This window comes from Cervus elaphus, chromosome X (assembly GCF_910594005.1).
Source record: "Cervus elaphus chromosome X, mCerEla1.1, whole genome shotgun sequence".
Classification (NCBI taxonomy): Eukaryota; Metazoa; Chordata; class Mammalia; order Artiodactyla; family Cervidae; genus Cervus; species Cervus elaphus.
This window is the reverse complement of record NC_057848.1, coordinates 130274606-130296988: the sequence shown is the minus strand read 5'-3', so window position 1 is coordinate 130296988 and position 22383 is coordinate 130274606. Positions and strand designations below refer to the sequence as shown.

Sequence of the window (22383 nt, the reverse complement as noted above, 5' to 3'; positions counted from 1 at the left end):
CCGGCATCTACTTATTTGTTCAATCACTGTCAGTCTGCCCCGTCCATGCAATCCTGGAGCTTGTTCACTGCTATATTCCCAGACCAGGAACATCATCTGATATATAGTAGATGTGCAATACATTTTGGTAAAATGAACGTTTCCCACCTGACAGCTTTGTCAACTGTTCTGCTATAAGCCTTACAGGGTCTGGTTGGCACCTGGAACAATTTTTGTTAACATCTTACCAAATACCCCATACTTCAAGGGCCAGGTGGATAGGAGCTATAGGAAAGTTTTTTTTTTCCCAGGCTGAAGAGAAATTGTGCAGAGGTTGTGGGAGAAATAACAGTTTCTTTATGGTCTCCCTGCTATCCAAAGGTAGAAGATACGTGAAAATCTTTTCGAGTATCATTGCCAAACAGGATGGAGGAAAAGGTAGAAATTTACTATTTTTACCAACTTAACTTGTCCCAAACAGTCCTTAGTTGATCTAGCTCAGAGAGAAGAGCCCTGAGATCATGAGCCATCCTTTTAGAGGCTGAATGATTTTGCTTTTAAATTTACATTAAACATTTCCTTCCATTGGGCCATATATACCTGCTGTTGATGTAGACTTTGCATGTCATGCTGAAAGATATAAAGCAATTTCATTGCCTTTCTTGCTATAGTCACACCTGTATCAGAAAACAAAGTTTGCGCCATTACAAATAATTTGAATGGTTAGTTATGTGTGTTTTGAAAACTATGGAAAATAACACTCAGGTTTAAAGCACAAGTAAACATAATGACTGTCTTGAGAAAGAGTATTCCTAACTGTAGCACAGTGACAAGTAACACTTCTTTAAATGTTGGTAGTTTAAGCCCTCTTCTCTATCCTCATCTCCCCCAGAGAGAGAGAGTATCCCTCATTTTTCCCACCTTCATTTACAGATATTTTCAAAAACTCCTAATATATTTAATTGAGGGCAGGACAGGACTTCTGACATCAAAATTGATTTAAATTCTATTTTTAAATTATTTTCCAAGACACCATTGTGGAATCCTTTGTTGTCTCATAATTTTCTTCAGAGAAATGAGTCAAAAACTCAGGGGAATTCATATACTGGATTTACTGATGGATTTCCTATTATGAGCCCTTTTCCCACCACCATTAAAGAAGGAAAGAAAAATCATTTCTCTGAATTATTTTCCTGTCAGGAGCCCCTTCTTCCCCTTACTTTAAAAAAGAAGTCCAGCTGCCAAAGCAAGATGCTTAGATTTTGATGAATGTCAGTCTGTGAAATGTGCCTTGTCTCCAAGATGGCAAAGTATCAAATAAAAGATGTAGTCATTGAGGTGAAAGAAATAAAGAGTGAGTTTGTAGTTACTCCTCTTCCTTCTCCTAATGGACCTCACTCTGTCCTTTCTTTCATCTGTCTGCAGGTAGGGACTGAATGAGTTAGATGAGAATACAGACAAATGAATGAATGAGTGAACAAATGAAAGAATAAAGATAGGTATGCTTTAATATATCCTCTTACAGGCAGGCTCAAACAAAGGCCAGGATAATTTTTAAAGAAATTTCTAAGCATGCTGAATCCACAGGGTAGGGCAGCCTGCCCTTGCCTTCTAAACCTAATTCTCAACCTATATTTGAAGAAGGAGGAAATTCTCAAGGTGAAACTCCTTTCCCATATTCTGAAAATTAACTCCTCATCCAAACATGGGGTTTTATGCACATAGATGGCTTCTTATAAATCTTTACTTAGAAATTTTGCCCCTCTAGATCGTTCCCAGAATGAGATGAAGATAAAAGAGAAAATACTAGTAATTACTGATTCTTACTCATTTTATTTTCTATGGGTGAATGCTATTCCAGATAAAAGAGTCTCCAGAAAGGTTGACGAAAGTGCATCCTGAGGACCCAAATGCTCACACACTTCTCCCTTCCACCCCCCACTTTCAAGTGAAAACATTAGAGAAAAAAATAGGGGAAGTTACATGAGTAAGTGTGTTAGTGCATGAGATCAACTGAAAACAAGGAATTCCCCTCTTGGACTTCAGTGGCCTAATTAAAACTCATAAAACACAAATGACTAAAACTGCTCCCATCGATTTGCAAAATAAGCAGCAAAAAAGTCAATTTTGTATTTCAATATTGAGAGGGCCAGGCCTGGAAGATGTGACACTTTGCAGAATAGAGATGAGAAGACCATTTCTGAGACTTTCAGGTTCAGTCAACTTTTATTCTGCTTTCTGTCTGAAGTACTTACCATCTATACTAGTGACACCATTTGGATATAGATTTTGGTCCCACAGCTTATCATCTGAGTGGTCTTAAGCACATTCCTTTACCTCTCTGTGCCTTAGTGTCCTCATCTATGAAATGGGCATAAGAATTGCACCAATGGATGGTCAAGAGAACTAAACAGGTCAATGTGGGCAGAGTCCTCATAACTGTGCCTACCCCAACCATTGGAAGTGTGCCAGAAATGGCAGCCACCATTATCATCACTGTTTCACTTCATCTGATGTGAAGAAAAACGTATCACTTAGAATGGATCCATAGGCTTTGAGACTAAACTGAAGTCTGGTCCTAAAAGGATCTGGGAAAGAACTCAAGTGTGTGAAGTACCATCATTCCAGGAACCACCCCATGTGCTTTATGTGTGTTCTCTTATGTCACAGTCCTCGGAGCTAAATCCATTCTCTGGGGCTTAGGGACAGAAATGGGAATCTGGTTCCTCACTCAGCCAGTAAAGGGCCAAGTAAGCTTAAAGCATAAGTCTATTTGCTTCCAAAACCTGGGTCGCTTAGGAAGCAAACACATCAATGGCTGCTGTGAACAGGCACCTTCTTGGGGTTATGGGAACCACTGTCACATACTTGATATCCACTGGAAAGTGTATGGATGTGTGGAGATTTTTTTCAGGTAATCAGAACTTTGAAAGAATCTTATAACATTTCACTGGGCCTGTACAAAATCACTGAGTTTCTCTCATTGTTATGAACTCTAATCTTGCTTTATATCTCTCACACAAATCCTAATTGAGAGAAGTCAATGGGTTCTCATTTGAAAAGTTCTGTGTCCATCTGCTTTAAGAAAGGTGGGAAAACTAAGCTTTCTTCCAATACTACCACCAGTCATGGGCTTTCAGTAGAACAGGTGCTAAAGACAGAAAGACAGAAAGGGAAGATGATTTAAAATAAAACCTTAGCTTGCTTTCCTTAATCAATGACTCCATCTTCTACACCTTAATCAGTTATATTTTGCTTTTAAGCAAGTTATTACTTTGGTAGATTGACCATTTAAAAGAAAGCAACTAGAAACTATTTTGCAATTAAAATATAGCTAAGAAAAACAAAAGGTCTTAATTATATTGACTTAAAAGAATATTTTATATTCAACTTTTATACACATCTGTCCCTTTAAGAATTTATATTCATTATCTTGACTGTAGTGATGATTTCACAGGTGTATAAATCTCTCAAAACTTATCAAGTTGTATGCTTTTTAAACTGCAGTTTGTTATATCTCAATTATACCTCAATAAAAATGTATGTTAAAAATCTTAAAAAAAAAATTAAGAAAATCAACTCCATGAGAGCTCTAATGGTCACATTAGGTATATATATGACAACATTATTTAAAGTTAATAATATCTATGTATTTTTTAATTTTATATTTTAGACTATCCTAAACACTTTGGCATGTATAAACTAGAATAAATATAAGATTGAAAGACAATAGGTTACACAGTTGAGAATTTAAGAACTTGAGGCAGGAAGTGTCCAAAATTAAATCATTTACATCCTTTAATATGTAGAATGATTATTCTATATTAATTAAAATTTTTTTTTCAAAGAACAGCAAGTAGGCAAGTTTAAGATGTTTTCACTGTACAGTTCTCCAGTTCCTTATCTAAATTGAAAGTAGTTCATAAAATATAAAAGTAAAGTAATTACTTCTCCTTAGTAATTTAAAATTGTCATGATTTTTAAAATACTCAATGATTATATTCAAATTTGGCTAAGTTTCCTCTCCTAAATGAAGACACGGGTTCTCCAAATTTTGATTGCACAATCAAAACAGTTTAAGAAAAAGAAATTGTCATGGTTGCGAATATAAAAATGGTAACAGTAAGAAAAATCCAATGAGCAGAAAAAAATTCCCACTATTTCTAACAGTCTGAGACTGATAGGAAGAGTGAGTTTGAGTAAGGACATCAAAGAGAAATAAATCTAAGACCCTTAGATTTGTTCCAAGAAAACATAGCTGCTAGTGCTTGACTGAAAGGCCAAACCAATAAATAAGCACAAATATAGCATGTCAGAGGTAAGTGCTCAAAGGGAAATTAAGCAAGACAGTAGGATAGGGAAGTTGGGAAGTAAAGGGGGAGGTTGCTATCACCTTGGAATGAATTTTAACACTAGAAACACAGAGGTATTGGAAAGATACCTTATAACACTTGAGAAGTATTGTTAAAAGCATTCTTTTGTGGATACAGGGTCTTGCAGCTCAAGGTCCACAGGGACCTGTGCTATGTCCAACGTGGCTCCCATGCCAAGGAGCTCATTCCCTCTGAGGTGATCCATGCCCTTCTCAGAGCCCAGACCTCCTGCTGGATTAAAGGCCCAAGAAATGTCCCCAAAAGACTTTCCCCACTATTCAAGATCATTTCCTTGTGGGTGGAGGAAAGTTATTCTGTGCATCTCCATTTTTTCAAGATAAAGAAGTTAGGCTGACTGCTGATGGAGCGCCTATTGGGAAGCCTGTAATGAAATGAAGAGCCTCTCAGAGCCCTGGAATGCCCACCCTCCCACCCAGGAAAACCATTCCACAGCAAGCCCTTGGTAATGACCATGATGGTGATGTCATCAGCTGCCAATGATACCAGACGCGGGGTGACCAGGAATAAACAGCTGAAACGCCCCTGTAACTCACTGGAGAGGTCCAGTGCCATATCTTTTAAGCCTCCCACATACCTGAAGTGGATTCATTAAGAGCGGACTGCAGCTAGACTGCTTGCTTTCCGATCTTGGCTCTAATCACTTCCTGCCTGGGACACGTTGGGTAAGTTGCTTCACCTTGTTTCTCCATGTAAAGTGGGAATAACAGCCCTATCCACTCTCTTCAGTTTTTGTGAGAATTACATTAGTTAATAGGTGAAAGCATTTTACATCAAAACACATCTACTGAGCATCTGCCATGTGCCAGACACTGTTCTAGATGCCAGTGCCTGGTATATAATGTGAGCTCAATGTATACCAGTAGTGAGAAGTCTACAAACCCTTATCTGACTCTCAGATTGATTATGATGATGGTGAATTTAAACCCCAGTACTTCATGACCAAACAGGTTAATAATTTCTACAGTAAAACACACAAACATTATACTAAGTAGGATAAATAAAGACTATAAATAGCTTCATGCCGGTTTAGGTCAGGATTTGCTACCAAAATTTTTACATTCAAACCTGTTGCTTGTCAGATGTTTTAATTTCAGAAGCAATGGTGGACCTATATAAGGGGCAAAACCCATTGAAATCTGCTTTTCCTTTCTAACTTCTGGACATGCTGTGTGTGAAAGTGTTAGTTGTTCAGTCATGTCTGACACTGTGTAACCCTATGGACTGTAGCTCACCAGGCTCCTCTGTCCATTTAGAAACAAAGACCTGGGAACTAGGTATACTCATTGCTACCAAGGTGTCACTGCTTCTGTGTTCTCTCAGTGGATAAAGCTGGGCCGTATGTGTTTGCATGGGCTGTGCTGTGATTAGTCATTCAGTTGTGACCGACTCTTTGTGATCCCATGGACTGTAGCCCACCAGGCTCCTCTGTCCCTGGGATTCTCCATGCAAGAATACTGGAGTGGGTTGCCATTCCCTTCTCCAGGGGATCTTCCCAACCCAAGGATCGAACCCAGGTCTGGACATGCTAATGACTGAATAAATAGTCAAAACCATTTAGGAGCAGAAAATAGGAAGCCCTTCAGGCATGGGAAATCCACAACTGCACAATTAATCTATGCTAAATATAATTCAGGAAATCAGTCTAGAATATTCATTGGAAGGACTGATGCTGAAGCTGAAACTACAATACTTTGGCCACCTGATGCAAAGAACTGACTCATCTGAAAAGACCCTGATGCTGGGAAAGATTAAAGGCAAGAGAAGAAGGGAATGACAGAGGATGAGATAGTTGGATGGCATCACTGACTCAATGGTCCTGAGTTTGAGTGGAGTCCGGGAGTTGGTGATGGACAGGGAGGTCTGGCATGCTGCAGTCCATGGGGTTGCAAAGAGTCGGACACGACTGAACGACTGAACTGAACTGAACTGAAATATCGAAACAATCCTTCACCCCTCCAACAAAGTGTGCCATAAGCTTCTCTGTCAACCAATTTATTTCCGCAAATGGCAGGTCTTGGGTTTAGGTTCATATACTTAAATTTTACCGCTATTTTAATAATACAATCCTATCTTTCCTATGGAAAAAAGACAAGTTATTAAATGATTTTAAAAACTGACTTAAAAACATAGACCTTCAAAGAATACAGGATGCTCTGTAGTTAGTCTAGGGGAAATGAATAAATGTTACACCAAAGAGGTAAACTATCCTGCTACCAAAGGAATTTTCTCCACATTGCATTTAAAGAAATATTTGCAGCTCTTGAAGAGCTATACAATAACTGGTTCAAGATGTTCGCACTGCTGGTCAGCACTGGATAAAGGACTTGCACAAATGCATGGAAACTGGCTTCTCTTGCCTCTTTGTTACCCCCATATGTTGTTATTTACCCTCCCCAACTTCTCTGACCCCTTTCTACTTATTTTATACTCAAGTATTGCTTTGTTCAAGACTTCTGTTTACCACTCCCATGGCGATCGGTACACAAAGGCAAGTCAGGAAGACATGGAACGAACGGAGATACTTATGTTGCTTCATGGTTTTTTCCCCTTCTCATTATCCTCCTACTCAGTGAGACTGTAGTGGGAGGTCTGAATGACATTTGCAAACCGAGAACTTAAAGTTACATTTCAACACTCAGCCCCTCAGTTGTCATAGGAACAACACTAGGAGGCTTATCTAGGTTCTGACAAACAGTCACTTGTTCTGCTAGTGATTAAAGTTCCCCCTTCCAATCAAATATATACACACATACATATCCATACCTCCAAACATTTAGTTGGGTAGAACTGTATACCACACCAAAAATGTAAAATACAAGCCCAAAGGGAAAGAGTTTATATTCCTGGATTTGCAAATATCAATACTATTTGAGAGAAACTATTTTGAAGTCTGTCCCTTGACCTGAGTCCCTTCAGTTTACAACTTTATATACCCACATAGAGACATGTATGTACCATTAATATCTTTTAACAAGATATACAAAAAATTTAATACTCTCCATAATCCCAGCAGAGAATTCAGGGCAGTGCTCTGTTATTTATTTTACATGTATTTTTTAAAATTAATAAATGCTAACAGAGAAGAGCACACAGAATTAAAAACATGAAGATTTAGAGAAATGCTTCTGAATACACTTTCTAGCATTTACTGTTTCAACCTGCTTCTGTCATATTTTTGTCATTCAAAACAATGGCTTCTAAATGGATGAGTAAAACCTAAAAATTATATAGAGGCTTTCTTTGCATTAAGCACAGCAGTATTTAGACAGATTATTAAATCATCATGTTTCTCCCAAGTATTTACATGAAATACAGAGCTGAAAACAATTGTGAATCACTAAACACAAGCTAGCAGTTGGATATAAATTACCTGTAAATATCTTAATGTCTTGTCACCACTTCTCTGTCTCTAAGACTTTGAAACCTACAAATCCATGTACTTCAAGAAAAAGAATAGCATTTTTCCATATCCTCAACCACACTTTAATTAAGTCAAATAAGCTGTAATATTAACAAGTTTGGATCACCAGTCTGATTTATTGGAAGGCCTACCCTTAATGACCACGCTTACCTTGCTTTTTATCTATTTCTTTGAAAATAAATACTTCTACAGAAGTCTTGAGAGCTACTAGTCTGAGAAAAATGATCTTAAAAACTCTTCAAGTATAAGCTGGAAAAAAAGACCAATTAACAGATCCCACTAGATTCATCTTTCTCCCTTCCACTCTCACCTCACTCTAGTGCCAACAAGAGAAACTGTAGAACTGCTATCCTGCTTTTTACTATACATTTTCCCCTTTTGAGTTAAGGATTTCAAGATTTTGAAAGTGAAAACCCAAAGTCAGAAATGCAGATTTAATTTTCATTTTGAAATAAGGTATTTTTGAGAAGTAAATTAATAATATTGTATTCTCTGTAACCCCAAACTTACAATTCTGTCACTAATAGTTTTATTATACATATTCACATTCATAAAGGGAGATCATCAAAATAACCTACATGTTTACTGGCAGTTAAAGGACAAAATATTTTTCATCTGATTCTATAAGTGGACATCACATGATTACTTCTATTGACCAATAAGAAACTGGTAAAATCAGAGAGCCACCATCCATTCTGGATTTATTTTCTTATTTTATTCAACTTTTCCAACACAGTCATCCTTAAGAAGCCAAATCAAGAAACCAGACACGCATGCTTAATGTAAAATTGTGTTTCCTTATGGTTCATGAACAAGAAACTGTTGTATATAATACAGTTATTCAAAGCATTATTGTATTTCTCTGGAAATTTAAACATAAGGGCCACTCAGGTTTAAAATTAGAAAAGTGAATTTGAGGTTTCAGAGGGAGACACAGGCACACCAGTAAGAACTGCTAATCATGATTTCTCAAAATGTCTCTCAAAAATAAACCATATAGAAATAACTACCTTTTCATTGTATTAATGTAATCAAATGGGACAGTCTTAAAATTCATGTCACAAATGTAAAATAAAAAATCTATTACCATCTGCCTTTCATAATCGGTAGGAAATTTTTTGAATGCATTACTTAAACTTTCATGTTATAGAATTCTAACTAAATTCTGGACATCCTGGGGTAGAAGGAGGAAAAGGAGGGCAAGTTGACTAATTCTGAAAGCATCTCTTCAAGTATCTATCACATATACGGTTCAGACTAAATGGAAATCTATATCCATGGAATGCTAATGCCACAATTCTACCAAAAAACTCATTTTTCTTTTCTTTTCCCTCATATTTGGCTAAACTGGTAATGCTCAGCTCATCTTTGTTAATTACCTGGCTTCTTCTCAGCCTTTATGCTATATTCTTGAGCTATTCCTTTTTAGAATTCCTCACTATGTTTATATGTTCTTTAGCTCAACACAGTTGTTAGGGGTCTGTGAACAATTTTACAATTCCCACACACAGCATATGATATCTATTAGGGAGCAATGCCACTTTTCACTTACCAATTCTGGATAAAGCAGTATTTCCTGGTGACAGAATGCTGCTGCTTCCGTTCGCTAAAACTCCCTCTTCACAGCTTGATAAATCTGATTAGAAAATGTCTTTGTTCCAGATCACACGAGGCGCTTTTTTCCTATGAAAGTTTTCTAAAGAGTTATCTGCATTTCATTCCTGTGACAAAACGAATAAGAACAAGGGGGTGGGGGGGGGGGGAACAGGGAGTAAGTCCACACAAGTTCCTGGCAAAGATTTTTAGCTGCATTTTTCTGAGTTTAATCAGTAAGCTACATTAAAGTGACAGTTACCAGTTCAGGGAGCCAGAGTTTGATCAAGGCAGCCACAACCAATTTGGGTGTCTTCCACTGATGTGCAGACCCCAAGGAAGTGGTCCCTTGGTCATCTATCACATGTGGCTGAATCACTGGACACCCATCGCCACCCCCCCTCCTCCCCTCCCACCCCCGGCCCCTGTTGAGCAGCAGCTCAGGCAGGAGAGTGACTGGTCGCCCAAAGCGGGACTTCTTATAGGGACCCGCCAATTAGCTGCTGACCAATCGCAGGCAGCACCTAGTACCTAAGTCACGTGACAGGGCAGTCCCTATGACTGCAGGATTTCTGAATTACTGGGGTTACACAAAGGACACTCATTCAGGAAAAGAGGGGGGGAAAAAAAAGCCATAAGCCGAAACAGAAAACGCCCAGGCTGTGACAACTCCGGCTTTAAAATAGGGAACACCCGAGCCTCACACAGACAGACAAAAAGCCACCACCAAGCCAGGATGGAAATCAGAGGAGTGCCTGGCACATATTAAAAAATAATCCCCAAGCCGAGGCTGAGTTTACAAACCCACTTCAGCTATAAATCTACTCCTCCTTCCCCTTCCTCTTCAGTCTCCCCAACAATTTTGCATTCTTAACTTCTTTATTCTAAAAAGCTCTCTGGTGAGCCTCCGCACAGCGGCTGGAGGAAAAAATGGGTGAGACACAAGAGCCCCCGCTCTTTTCAGCCCCTCCAAATACCACTAAAGGAGATTCAAAGTCTGCTGTGAAAAAGTTTCTTAAACGAAATACATTTATCTCAAAATGGTTGCACAGTTCAGACAAAATTAAACACAGTCAGGACCAATTTGCACCGTAACGACCAAATCATCAGTTTCCCCTCACCCCTTTCTTTCTCCCACTCTCTCTCATGTAATCATTTTGGACTGTTCACATTGAGAACATTCTCGTTAAGTAAATGAGCCCCCCGCTTAGTGAGCCAGCTACTAATTTATCTAACACCCCCAATGTAGTTCTCAATTATTTTTTATATCCTAGGAAACATTCAACTGTGAACACCCTACCATTTCATTATCCCCCACCCAAAATGGTACTTACATTTGTTCTTTGTTTGGGTCTGTCCGGGTTTCTCCCTCTCCCCTGGACATTTGAAGCCAAAATATGGACATAGCTTCAACCTTCAAATCTAAAAGGCCCTATTTTGATCGTGCAAGGCTGCAAGAGCTCCTTCTCCGAGGCAAGCCGGGAACACTGTGCTGCTTGCCATTCCCAATTTATGGAAGGAAGCGTATGTCAAACAAACCAGGTGATGACTCAGACTGCCTCCCCCAGCCACGTTTTCCCTAGAATGGGAGGGTAGCGTAAGTGCAGCCCATTTGGATGTGACTCAGTTTTATTAGACTGGTGATTGTAGTTAATCTGACAAGCTCACATTTTTTTCTTTTATAACTTGTACATTTCAGGACCACAAGGCAGATTCTAAATGGTTTCAAAGAACTGGATCATGTAAAGGAGAAAGTTGCAAGAGTATTTTGATGGTATGGTGAGGCTCTGGTTCTAGTCCCAAATATTTAAACCATCCTAATTATTTGTTGAAAATTTTGCAACTGAGGCAACTGAACGTTTGAGTTCACGCGAACAGCAGTAAACAGGTTTTATAATTTTAGATCTACTGGAGGCTTTTATCATGGAGGACTAGGACTCTTTGTATCCTGTGGACCCAAGTTTAAGTCTGTAAGTCTGCAGCCCACGTGGCATGTTCTTTCGGAAGTGATCAGGGGCATGGGAGCCATGTTGCAACTTTCACTTTTGCATTTACTACAATTCACATTCTAATCTGAGCCACTCACACACAAGCACATATGCAATATAACCACATCTCTCTCTCTCACACACACACAAGCCTCTGTACTGTTCTTAAATCCCAACCTGCCTACAAGCTGCGAAATAAAAACCTGAAAATCTTTCAATGTCATCTGAGAAAATTCTGATTAAATACATTGGCATGCCTGAAAGTCTTCCTCTTCAGCAAAAAAAAAAAAAGTTTACTACCAAGATGGGGGTGGGATTACATGGAATAAATTGTTCCCAGGTATTACACAGACAGGAAGAATGCAGTAATAAGGAGTGCAAGTCCCCACACAAAAAATCTGGAAGCCTCGGTCTGAGCAGTTTAACTTCAGTTATCTCCTTTCAGCATACTTCCTTTAACCCTGACAGAGTTAGCAACTGCTCTGACCAAGGCTTGACATGCATTGCTGATTATGCCTTGATGGAGAACTAATTTTGTTTTAATATAAAAAAATACTCTATTTCTATAATATATCAAAATGTTCAAATATCTAATTTTCAAATTGGTAGAGGAAGGCAGAGAAAAGGTTTATACCTTGTAAATCCAGTTGGTTCAGGAGCTGACTATTCACATTACAGAAAGAGTCCCTGTACTCTTTTTACTGGAATAAATCCCACACTAAATTTATAGATAGAACTGACTTTCTGAAGCTAAATCCACACAAAACAATTTAGAAGTGCATTTCCAAATTGTACTTTTGAAACCTTTCTATTTTAACTATGTGCACATATTTCTCATTTGGTTCTTAAAACTTATATTTCCATAGGGATGTATTAATCTAGCCACTGACTTTTTTTTGAGTAAAATTTTATTGGTTTAAAGAACCAGTTATCTTCCTACAATATATAAAGACCATAAAATCTATAATTACATGGTTTTCAATGGAAATAAACACAGACTATGAAAACAGCATATTAATAAATTTGAACACCTAAAATCTGGGCATCTAAAAGAATCCGTAACATATTTTTAAAGTCTAGAGCCAGACTTGCTGAGGTTTGAATCCTGGCTCTGCCATACGTAGCTGTGATACCTGGGTTAAAAATACATGTACAAGTGAAGGATAGTGCCTGACAGATAATATGTACTGTGTAAGGATTGGCTGTTTTGTTATCATTGTCATCCAATCTCTACGCTTTAACAGCCCTCTACGCACCATCATTTTAGAGTAATACATAGTCATTTTAACATTTCTGCATGAGAAAAATGCAATTCCATAACTTTTCTTAAAAGAAATCACTTGACAAACACCTAGTCAATCCATATTTTCCTCCCAAAGTTTCAGTGATTTTTAATACTTGTCTGGTTTTACATTTGACATCTGCTGGGGCCTTTCTGTCCAGACTTCTTGGAGTTTCCAAAAGCCAGTGCAGAATCAGGCTGGGACCTGGTGGGGAGGACATTCAAGAAGAATTTCCATTCCAGTCAGCCCAGATGGGTCAAGACATGGAAACTCATCGGCCAGGAAAGGAGGTGAATGGGTCAAAGACTGGGGGAAATACTACAGTCCTGTGGGTGTGGAGCACCACCCTTGACATCAAAAAGGGGCCCCCAAACAGAGGCATGAGGAAGTGGTTTCAGACCCAGGAAAAAGAGATTCACTGTTTATTCTCTCCGCAGGGTCATGACATAAGACTCCACCATAGTTACCCTCAGGGAAAACCAAGGAGTGAGGGTGTGTGGGGGGTTCAAAAAGAAACCTCAGCATGCACTCTCTCCCATGCTGTCTTTTATTAAGGAATTTCATTTCTTAAAGGAGAAAACTACATGGATTTCCATCTGAAAACTCTGTGAAGAAATTCAAGCATCCCACAAACCCTCCAGTAACAAAGCTAATCGTTTCCAGCCAACATAGAACATATTTGAAGAATGATAAAATGGACAGCAACCAGACATCGCTGAGATGCAGGCAAGTTTTATAAATATGGAACTCCTCAAATATGGTGCTCGGCACTGCTCTGGGGGAAAAGAGAAATAATTCTATGTTTTGTTGGAGGGCGAGCAACTGCTTAGACTTGTCTTTATCCAGGCAGTGTTTCTGAGACAGATGGTAACAGAATGGGGGGAAAGCCAGCAAAAATGGAGAGAAGGTGATTAGGATTACAAATGAGTGTTTGAAGGAAGGCTTGATTCCATTCCCCTCCATGCAGGAAGACACACAGAGATCTGATTCAACAATTTAGTTAAAGCCAGGTTTGGAGCTCGGGCACAGAGCTTCCTCTTGGTCACCACTCCTGTCTCCAGGCAATCTCTAGAACACCAAATGATCCAACTGTGTCAGATTCCCACAAATCGGAACTACAGGTCAGGATGCAGTCAGACAGCTTGAGTTCTAATACTGGCTCTGGGACTATAACCTGTGGGGACTTAGGAAAGTGACTTCATTTTTCTCACAGCTTTGGTTTCATCTGGAGAATGGGAATAACTGAGAAAATATGAGGAAGGAACAGAAATCACTGCATCCATAATATGTGCCACAATCATCAGCTCACTAAAGGGGAGGTTATCACCCCCAGTACCAATCTTCCAACTCCTCCGGGATGGGAGGGAATTCAACAGTCTTAGGCTTCTAAGTCACACTGTTCATTTGAAGGCTGACAAAATGACTTTCTCACTTATGTTTTACAATGATCAAACATCTTTAGATTCATGTTGATTGATATCTGGCAGAAACCAACACAGTACTATAAAGCAATTATCCTTCAATTAAAAATAATAAGAAATTAAAAATAAATCTTTGGGATAAATAACAAGGACCTACCTAGCACAGGGAATTATATATTCTATATCCTGTGATAAGCCATAATGGAAAAGAATATAAAAAAAGAATGTATATATACATGTATAACTGAATCACTTTACAGCAGAAATTAATACAACCTTGTAAATCAATTATACTTCAATTTAGAAAAATCTTTGGATAATGGCTAGATTCACTTTTTGATTATAGCAAAGTGATATACTTTGAGATGAGAAGATCAGTTTTATATCCAGTGTATATAAAATTCCCCAAATAAGAAAATGTTCATAGATGCCTGCCTATGTGGCTATGTGTCTACCTCTACCAACATGCACGTGAACTATGTCTAGAATTATATAAGACACTCTTAACATCTCTTTATGAGAGTTGCCCTTTGTTCCATGCTTTTCCTATTATATAAGCAGCCACTCTGCCCGTCTTCCTGCAATGATTTCAGATCTAAGCAGTACACTTTGCTCAGAAAAGTTTTCATTAGTTGTCTTTTTTCCCCACCCATTTTAAAGAATGAACTGACTCAGTTTTTGATGGCAACGCCACTGGGTGGGAGTGAATATGGGAGTGGGTAGGGTGGGAGAAAGGGGGGAGGAGGAGGGGGAGGTGGGGGTAAGAGCCAAGAGCTGAATCACAGCCATGTGAGTAATCTCAGGCTTTTTTTTTCCTCTTCCTAAGGGTATGAATCAAATTAAGCTTGTTTTGCTGTGGGTGAAGGAAGAGGAATATAATAGCGTGAATCAGAGCAATTATCAAATATGCGGCACTCACTAAAAATTAATTACAATCACTGTTTTCTCTCACATGTCTGCCAGAAGATGCCGGAGAGCTTTTGCTAATCAATATAATCCTTTACGAAATTTCTCAAGAGTTTGAACTTGATTTTCTCCCTCTTCTTTTGAAAAATTTCCTTTTACACATACATTGCAGACACAGGAATTATTTCGGAGCTTCTGTGAGATAATCTTTGGCCCTTAGAGATAAGTGTGAAAACAATGTGGCTAATACTGGGTAGAGACCAGGTTATACACTATCAAGCCATGAGGGCTGGAAGCAAAATTCTGAGTTTATGAAAACAATCACTCAGACGTGAGTTCAACCTTTCAAAAGCACACCGATGGGAAGGCTGTAAGCAACAACAAACCTGCGGGGCAAAGTGGGCATTCCTTTCATAATACTAGTTTTTGGTGAGAAAAGAGTTGTCATATGAAACTTCCGAACTGTCCTATGCTGGAATAAGTGGATCCTCATCCTTGTAAGAATTTATTAGGAGTGATATGGAGAAGAAGGCGGATGGAAACATATGAAATCAGGTTGCTTTTTTTTTTTAATTTACATGGAGAGTAAGGCCATAGCTCAGCTATTTACAGTCAGGATGCATATCTAACCAGACTTACAGGAAAGGCACTTCCTTTTCTGCCATATTTTTAACCCAATCTGTTTAGTAATTTGTGGAGTATAAATATTACCATGGGGAAAATTGCCTACCTAAAAAAAAAGGCTCCAGTGATCGAATATTTCCTATTCCAGGGCAGATCTATGCTTTAGGAAATCAAGAGGGCGTATTTTGAACTTTACTGACAAATTTACATATATTCCTACACCAATGAGCTAAAATGCATTGTCCCTTTGGGTTATCTATCCATGGTGGGGTTTTTTTTTTCCCCTTTTAAGCATAGGTATGGACATTCTATAGATAGGCAAATGCTCCCAATGGATTTAACACTTTTACAGAATATTCCACACACAGGAGCTCAAGGAGAGCAGTGTCTTTATCACACTGTCAAGTTTTCCAAAGTTCATTTCTATTTATGGGACAGTGTTTTTGTTCTAGCACAACCTTTCATAAGGTCACCAAATAAATTCTTTCAGGACCACTCTGAATAGGCAAAAGCTTTTATTAATAACTTTTCCATGTCTATGTGTTTCTCAATTTGGAAATTTTCATCTGTAATGACAAGCTCTTTAGGGATGACAGTTGGTATGCCCAGTTTTACATATCTCCAAATCTGCTTATATAAAGGAACATTTTAGAGATTTTATTCAAGGTCTATTTACATATCTACAAAAATATATCAACACTGGGTCCATATAAACTGAGCTAGATTGGTTTTCAGACTTGGTGACTTGGCTTTCTACTCCCAGGCCTTCAAGTTCCCTGCCACCTGACTCCAGTCAAGCTCACTATGTCACAGTATTTGACTTTCAAGTCAATACTCTTCCTAATTAAAATCTTTAGTTTCTTATGTAGTAGAAATAATATTCCCAAATCTAGTTTTCTCACACCCTGACCTGTGTCTATTGCAAGGGAAAAAGTGTCCATAAACTGCCAATTCAGATTTTAGTCCTCTCTCTTTAAATGATCGAAATAGTAACTGATCAGGGCTTCCCTGATGGCTCAAGTGGTAAAGAATCCGCCTGCAATGCAGGAGACACGTGAGACACAGGTTTGATCCCTGAGTCAGGAAGATCCCCTAGAGGAGGAAACGGTAACCCACTCCAGTATTCTTGCCTGGAGAATCCCATGGACAGAGGAGCCTGGCAGGCTATAATCCATGGGGTCACAAAAAGTCAGACATGACTGAGCAACTGAACACACACGGTAATTGCAGAAGACACTGAAAAATCGATCTTATTAATCCTCAGAGTTTCAGTCCTCCGAAAAGAAGAGTCCTTGGAGTACTCTACATGGGTTTTTTCTGCTCCTTAATATACCAAAATGTTTGGGGTGAGACTGAGAGTGGGGTGGTTACCATTCTGATGTTTTCCATGGAAAGAAACAGAATTTTCAAAGGCATAATTGATGCTAAGTGTAAGTGAACTTAAGACTTTGTAAATCAATCACCAACTATACTGAGGTGACCTGGTTCTCATCTAACAATAGGGAAGAAAAACGAAAAAGAGCACTGAAATAAACTTGGAAGTCAGGCATCCAGGCAAGGTCAGGGGTGGAGGTGGAGGTGAAGGTGCTGGTGGTGGTCTTGGCTGGGAGGTGATAAGGTCATGGAGTCAGTGAGGCAGAAAACAGGAAGTGAGTAGGAGGCTCAGGCTGGGGAGAAGGGGGTGTTGGGACCCCTCAAAATGCAGACCACCCCCTAGCTTGTGAAAGAGGAACAAATAATAGACATGGGAAAGAGAAACAAGAAAAAGAGGACACCGTTTCATGTGAAAAGCATGATTTTAATAGTGAGCTTTTGTTTCCAATCTAGCACTAAGTCCTCTTTGTCATTATTTTTCCAAAAATGTATCTCTTGGCTCTCGCTAATTTATCTGATCCATCATCATCCTCTCTCCAGGATATGGCCAAGCTCTCAAAAAACTGCAGCCTGTGAAGGAGCTGTAAGCAGGGTAGTGAGGGAAACTGCTTAAACTACTCCAGTATTAAAGGATTGAGGCTGATTAAGCGGAAGGAAGGAGAGAAAGCACTGAAGTAACTGTCTGTGGTGTGATGTGTCCGGAAAAAAAAAACAAAAAACAAAAAAAAAAACCCTACCATATGGAAACTGGAAGGAGGCCCTAAGCAGAGAGAGGCCTTCAGAAGAGCTGGACTAGGAACCTGTCAGGGATGGTAAAGGGGAAGTCACCTTACTTAACCAGTGGTTGACCAGAAGTTCCTTCCAACTGATTCTAGAACTCCAAGTTGCTTTTTCAAGAGTTTTACAGAGCATTTTAAATTGCTTTAAAACAATTTCCTTAAAAGAAACCTTGCACTGAAAATAAAACAAATCGATGATGACCTTCTCTGTTGGAGAGTTTTAGCTCACAAATTAATTTAACCTGATGACTTCCTCTACAAGGTAACCATCAATGTATGACTCTCTCTAGAACATTGCTCCTCCGGTCTCACCTCCTGTGACCAGGAACACTCCTTAAGTGGTTGTACAGTATAACAAAGCTACTTTTCCTCTCTTTTCCTTCCGCAGCAGGTCATTGGAAGAGTGCAAGATGATCCATTACAAACTGTGGCTGTGCATTAAAAAGAATTGAAATAATGCCATTTACAGCAACATTGATGCACCTGGAGATTCTCATAGTAAATGAAGTAAGTCAGACAGAGAAAGACAAATATCACATGATCTCACTTATATGCAGAATCTAAAACAATGACACAAATGAATTTATTTACAAAACAGAAACAGACTCACAGACTTAAAGAATGAACTTATGGTTTTGGGGCTGGGGGGAAGGTTAAGAGGAAGAAACAGATTGGGAGTTTGGGACTGATGTGTATACACAGATATACTTAAAATAAATAACCAATGAGAACCTACTGTATAGCACAGGGAACTCTACTCAGTATTCTGTAATAATCTAAATGGGAAAAGAATTTGAAGAAGAACGGGTACATATATATGTATAACTGAATCACTTTGCTATACACTTGAAAATAATGCAACACTGTTAATCAACTATACTCCAATATAAAATAAAAACAAATTTTTTAAACTGTAGCTGTGCTATAGTTATGATAACTGAGATGTCACCATGGTGGGAAGTTGGGTGATAGACACTCAGAACCCTCTATTATTTTTCTGTCTTCTTGGGAGCTTGTAATTAATTCAAATGAAAAAGTTGAAAACCAGAAACATGCAACTGTCTGAAAAAATTTATCTTCAAACCAATCATAACCAACCAAAGTCAAATTTCACTTCTGGATAATTGTTCCCAATGATGCTAGCTCTCTACTTAATGCTGGAGAAAAAACATTCAGGGGGAAAACCAAGAAACCAAAACACAAGTTTCTAGCCAAACTTCTCCCTTTTTGTTTAATGTATATGGAAGAGTAAATTTGGAATCATAAAATCTAAAATGTAAACTAATAACTATAAATGACAAAAGAAAGAGAAATTGGTTTTGTAAATTTAAGATCTAGAAAAGAGACCCACTCTATTTCATCCAACCTGACATGTCGTTGATTGTAAGACACTCAATTCTTCTATGCATCATTAGGTAAGAAACGAACTTTGTCAATTAACTATGACACAATCCCTTAAACATAGTCCTGAGTGACAGTCAAACTAGCTTTTCATTGCTTTGTTCTGTGAGGTTTGGCGATTACTCCTGCCTTCAGTTACACAGCTTGGCGTGTAACTGGCAGTCCTCCTGCATGTATCTCGGCAACAAATAACACAGCTTCAACTACTTGTATTTTCCTAGTTGTTGCTTTGAAAGAAAATGTGGGATTTCAGTCATTTATCCAACAATGAACATTTGCTTCACTAATATCAAATTTACTCCCTGCTGTTCTCATGCCTTTCTTTCTGGGTACACAATAACATTTTGTTTCAGTGCCAATAACATTTTATTTTATTAAGTGTACCTCCTTTTTGAGGCATGGCTGATGTATAAGTTTCTGGTGTACAGCACAGTGATTCACAATATTTAAAGGTTATACTCCATTTATAGTTATTTTAAAATACTGGCCATATTCCCCTTGCTGTACAATGTATCCCTGTAGCTTATTTACTTTATACAAGTAGTTTGTACCTCCTAATTCTCTACCTCTATGTTGCCCCTCTCCCCTGTCCTTCTCCCCACTAGTAAACACTACTAGTTGTTCTCTATATTGGTGAGTCTATTTCCTTTTGTTATACTCACTAGTTTGTTGTATTTTTTAGATTCCACATATATCACTGTGTGTGATAACAAACAGCATTTGTTTTCCTGACTTACTTCTCTTAGTTTGATAATCTCTAGGTCCATCCATATTGCTACAGATGGCACTATCTCATTCTTTTTTATGACTGAGTAACATTCCATTGTACATCTTTATCCATTCATCTGAAGGACAATAAGTGCACTCTTATTGAAAGTGCATCAAATGATAGGTACCCTCAGCCATATACAGAGCCAATAATATACAAGACAACTCAACTAAGTTGTTGGCCATGTGAAAAGCTATGGCCAACTTTGTAAATGCGTGGGCAACAGCAACTGCATGGCAGATGGCACTTGGGACAGACTGTCCATTCTAATAAGTATCCCAGTTTTAGAAACAGTCAAATATGAAGAATAGGTAGAGGAGGTCTCTTGGAACACATAAAATTTCGTAGATGCTGTAGGTCTCCTTCCAGCCTGGGAAAATCCTCATTTCCCATCGCCTGTTTCTGACCTCCTTGTTCAGATGATTAATTTACTTGCTCATTTAAAAAAAAAAACTTATTGAGTACTCAACTTCCAGGTACTGGGCTAGGTTCAAGGACAGCAATTAACATAAGACAAAGTCTCTGACCTTGTGGAGTTTCCAGTTCAGAGGAGAAGGACAGACAATCAAATAAATGCAAAATATGCCAGCAGGTGATGAGATCTCTGGTAGGATACAGAGGACCAACAATCCAGGGGTGCAGGTGGGGGTGGGAATGTGTGGTTGACTCTTATTTTGTTTAGGGTGATCAGTGAATAAAAGTCTTCTCAGATCAAGCAGGCATTTGAACAAAGTTCTGAGGAAAGGGAGGAAGTGGGTTCCATGGAGACCTAGGCAACAAACGAAAGGGCAAGGCAGAGGAGAGAACTTGTACAAGGTCACTGATATAGGATTATACCTGGTCAGTTAAGGGATAGCAAAGAGGCCGTGGCACTACAACAGAATAGGCAAGGGAGAAAGAAGGAGATGACACTGAGTCAGTTGAGCAGGAATAAGGGGAGCAGATGACATAGAGCTTTCTAGGCCATTATCTTTCAAGGACTATGATCTTTACTCTGAGAAAAATAAACACCTAGGAGGCTTTTGGTCGGGAAGAGTGGAATGATCGAAGAGGTACCACCTGAGGCAAGGATGGAACAGAGTGTTTAGTTGATTAACCCAGAAGAGATGCCAGTAGCCTGGCCTAAGTGATATTGGTGGGAAATAAAGGTGACTGGTCAGATTCTGGATACATTTTAAAGGAAGAGCAGACAAGATTTGCTGATGGGGGCGTGTATGCTAAGTCACTTCAGTCATGTCTGACTCTTTGCAACCCTATGGACTGTAGCCCGCCAGGTTCCTCTGTCCGTGGGATTCTCCAAGAATGCTGGAGTGGGTTGCCATGCCCTTCTCCAGAGGGTCTTCCCGATCCAGGGATTGAATCCAGGTCTCTCACATTGTGGGAGGATTCTTTACTTTCTGAGCCACCAGGGAAGCCCACTGATGAGGGATATAAGCTAAAGAGAGGAGTCACTGACTACTCCAGGGTTTCTGGCTTAGATAACTGAAAGAACAAAACTGCTATTTCCCAAAAAGAGGCAGGCTGGGTATGGCTGGGGCTAGGGAGGTGTGTAGAGAGGGATGAAGAGTTGGGTTTTAGATATACTAGGTTTGAGATGCCAAGTAGACATCCAAGCAGAAATGAATCTGAAATTGAGTGAAGCGTTCCGAGATGAAATCATTAGCTTTTAAGTGGTATTGAAAGCCAAGAGATTAATTTGACTTTGGGAGTGAGGACAGATAGAGAAGTGGTAGGAGAACTGAGGCACTTGAATAAGAAGAGGTTGGAGCGACGCCAGGAGGATTCAGCAAAGAAGACTGGCAAGGAGCACCCTCTGGGAAGGCAGAGCACCAAGTGTGGCCTCAAGGAAGCCAAGGGAAGGAAATGATTTCAAGGAAGATGGCAGGAGCAGCTGGGTCAAATCCTGCTGGCAGGCTGAATAAGATAAGGACTGGGGACTCATCAGTGAATTTGAAATGCAGAGGTCTGGGAATGCTTGATGGGGGCCATTTCGGGGGTACAGTGGGTGGGGACACAAAGTGTAACTGGAGTGGAGACAATGGAGCATAGAAAGAGAGGTATTTGCAGCAGTAAATAAAGACAACACTTGCAAAGAGAAATGGCACAGTGGCTGGAAGGGGATGTGTGCGTGTGTGCTCAGTTGTGTGCTCAGCAACACTGATCACCCCAATTAGAGGTACTAGCTGTGTAGCCTTTCTCAGAAGCTGACAAGTTGGTAGTCATCAGGTAGAGTCTCTCTGTGGCCATGAACTGAAGCTGACCAAGTTCTTGGTAACAGAAGACATTAAGCCCAACCATTGAACTTCTGGAGCTCTAGAAAAATTAGTTATCTGCAAATGACATTAAAGTTTATTGCAAAAAAAGCTGTGAGTCAGGTAGTGGCTGTGAAAAGCAGCACCAAAATTCCATTATCAATTCCATTATCAACAACAAAAAATCAATTGGTTTACC

The 22383-nt window shown here is 39.2% G+C and overlaps 1 long non-coding RNA gene across 2 annotated transcripts in view; it reads right to left on the bottom strand.

The window, feature by feature from the left end:
- The window catches only part of LOC122689661, a 108513-nt gene that overhangs the window by 19310 nt on the left and 66820 nt on the right, over positions 1 to 22383 (bottom strand). For both annotated transcript variants that reach the window (XR_006339879.1, XR_006339878.1), the window contains exon 4: positions 9347 to 9515. This is a non-coding gene — a long non-coding RNA (uncharacterized LOC122689661). The remainder of the gene's footprint in view (positions 1 to 9346; positions 9516 to 22383) is intronic.